Source organism: Euprymna scolopes, chromosome 6, assembly GCF_053919585.1.
Source record: "Euprymna scolopes isolate OS-2025 chromosome 6, ASM5391958v1, whole genome shotgun sequence".
NCBI classification, from domain to species: domain Eukaryota; kingdom Metazoa; phylum Mollusca; class Cephalopoda; order Sepiida; family Sepiolidae; genus Euprymna; species Euprymna scolopes.
In genome coordinates, this window is record NC_136487.1 from 93,811,347 (window position 1) to 93,814,121 (window position 2,775).

The 2,775-nt window shown below is 35.3% G+C and overlaps 1 non-coding gene across 1 annotated transcript; it reads right to left on the bottom strand.

Annotated features, from left to right (window-relative positions):
* Positions 1-1,904: 1,904 nt before the first annotated feature.
* Trnal-uag (transfer RNA leucine (anticodon UAG)) lies at positions 1,905-1,986 on the bottom strand. The gene has a single exon. It is a non-coding gene; the product is annotated as a tRNA-Leu (tRNA).
* Between the last annotated feature and the right edge of the window lie 789 nt (positions 1,987-2,775).

The following is a 2,775-nucleotide window of genomic DNA, read 5'->3' on the forward strand; positions in this document are numbered from 1 at the left end:
AATGACCCCGCTAATTAAGTCCCTGATAGTAGCCCCCTGCTTCAAAGTGGCACTGTGCCTTGTTTGGGGTGAAAATTGAATAAAAAAAAAAAATTAAAAAAAAAAAAAACTTGTTTGCTCTAATTAGTTACCAGGTTAGATGTCAAGCAGACATTTCAAACATTTCAAACTAGTTGGTGAGTTACACTTGTTCACGTTTAAATTGGAATGGAAAAGTTGTCCTTAAAAGAGTAGTTTTTTGTATTAAGATGGACGAATGGAATGCTGGAATGGGGGTATATCGATTACTAATGCTGAGCTATGCAGTCTCCGACTTGATAGGTCGACAGTCAACAGTTGGATGCAGGTTACATCGTAGCGGTATCTGAGACAGCTGGTGATTTGTTTGCATTTTATTGAAGTAAGATGTGGCACAAAGCTAGAATGTAGGAAAAGTTAATCTTAAGGGGCCACTAGTTTCTACAAAAGTAGCTATGACCAGAACCGTCAGTATACCCCAGTAGGGGTGTCTCAGGAGATCAACAATAAACCATCCACCTATCATAAAGAAGAAGTAATGCAAGACACAACTTCTAGGACTGAGCTTGACAAAAGAGAACTTAGCGTTGTTATGATAACAATAATGCTCTCTCAGATTGATTGCTCAAGTGAACCATGACTGTACTTCTGTCGGGTTACATTACTCAGGTTTGTATTTTAAAAATGACTCAGCACAAAGTGCACTGTTATGCCACAACAAACGATTTATGCCCATGCTGCAGATTTTAGAGTTGACGCAGCTTAGTCAAGAATTTGAGTCAGGCAGCAATTTCTCTATGTACCTTATTAGGAAGATCTTCAGGCCTCAATTCTCACCTAGGGTACTACTCCAAAGATGGGTCCTCCTCGGCAAAAATGTTGAGGCTCTTATGAAACGGTGTTCATCGTTTAATTAAAATGTGCGATAAGTTTAAGGCCTCGAATTTTACATTCTTCATAGTTTATTTGCAGCTCATTACTCATTTTTCGTATCAAAAAAGACACTCTGTACGTTACACGACAAATCAAACGAACTATAGTTGTTGCAATATTTTCGTCTAATAATGGGGTATGATCCCGCATAGTCAGGAGATTCTATTTATAAACGATGCTGTTAGGAACTGACGAATCGAATTAATTCACGTTCAGCTAATAACAAATCAGAAACCAGAATTGCTCCATAAATATTTAACCTTTCTGTAGCAACTTCGCATAGGTTTTCTTCGCGTCAACATGGGAAGAATCTTTTACTCTGTGGATTCCAACTCGAGAACTGTCTACTTAGAACCAGTCACCCCCAGGAGTTGTGTAGAACAACGAACCATCGGAAACTGTTCTGAAACTAAACATGGCTTAGACTTCTAGAATAGTCTTGTTGATTCAAACTTAGTCTTTGAATTAGTGTATTTTGATAAACCTAGTTTATTCAAACGATGTAGGTGTAATATATCCCTTGTGCACGCGAGATGACATCTCAAAGTATTTTTTAAAGAAAACTAAATATTGCCAGTCATTGTTTGACACTAGTTTTATACAGCTATTATGAGATATGCTGTCAGGGAACATCTGTTTTTTTTTTTTTTTGTTTTTTTTTTACTAGCTTCCCACTTCAGCATTTCTCGGTAGGAACGCCTCAGGCGATCAATAATATCCTCCCTCCAAAAGATAATTCGAAAGTAATGTTGAAGCATTTATTAATTAAAATTTCAAGAAATGTTTTGTGCGCCTAAATTATTTTTTGTCGTTCTCCTGTTGTATAGATCCCAAACGGAACACGAAAATTGAATAAATTCACTGTAAACATTATTTATTTAAAAGTAAAATGTAAGAAAACATATCTATTGAAATCATCCAAATTTCCGCGATTTAACATTAAAAATCATTAATGGCAGCGGTGGGATTCGAACCCACGCCTCCGAAGAGACTGGTGCCTAAAACCAGCGCCTTAGACCGCTCGGCCACGCTACCACGTTGCTGGCGACCGATAACCCACATATTTCATTTAACTTATAGTAGTAGTTGCAGTATTGCTTTATTTGTGTTGGAAATCCACGTGTGCTGATTCTTCTGCCGTTGAATAACGTGAAAAGCTAGATAGCTAAGGTTTAATGTGAAATTATGTACACATTATTTTTACGTATGTGTACATGCACATGTGATCGAGTTACTAATACGAAAGTATATGCTATTTATTAATAATACTGTTAACATACTCGTTAGCCTAGTACTGTAGTATGAGTTTTTTGTGTAGTTTTAACTTTTATCATTCATTTGTAGAAAAAAATGCATTAGTGCAGTTTAGCAAATTGTTTTCATTTTAGAAGAGTTTCGTCCGAGAAAAGAAGAATAACACCCCCTCTCCTCTGCTACCTGTCACATGTTAAGCTTTTTAAATTGAATTAGGGATGCTAAACTGCACAAGTGTAAAAAAAAAATATCGATAGATTAGAACAGCGCGCATTAAAATATCGCCGCTTATGTCAACGGATCATCAAATCTAAGCATAAACATACCAAAAATAAGAATATTTTGCAAGATATAATTTGGGAAGCTGAAATAATCAGAACAATGAAAGAATGTTAAACGAAAAAAAAAAAATTGATTACACACACAAAAAAAAGAAATTTGTTTTTCTTTTAATCAGTCAGCACTCAGCGTCAGGATGATTAAAACTTTTTTGAATGAGATTTTGAAGTATTTAAACCGTCAATGTATTTTTTTTTTAAACGAAAATAAAAAAAATGAAAAATTAAATTT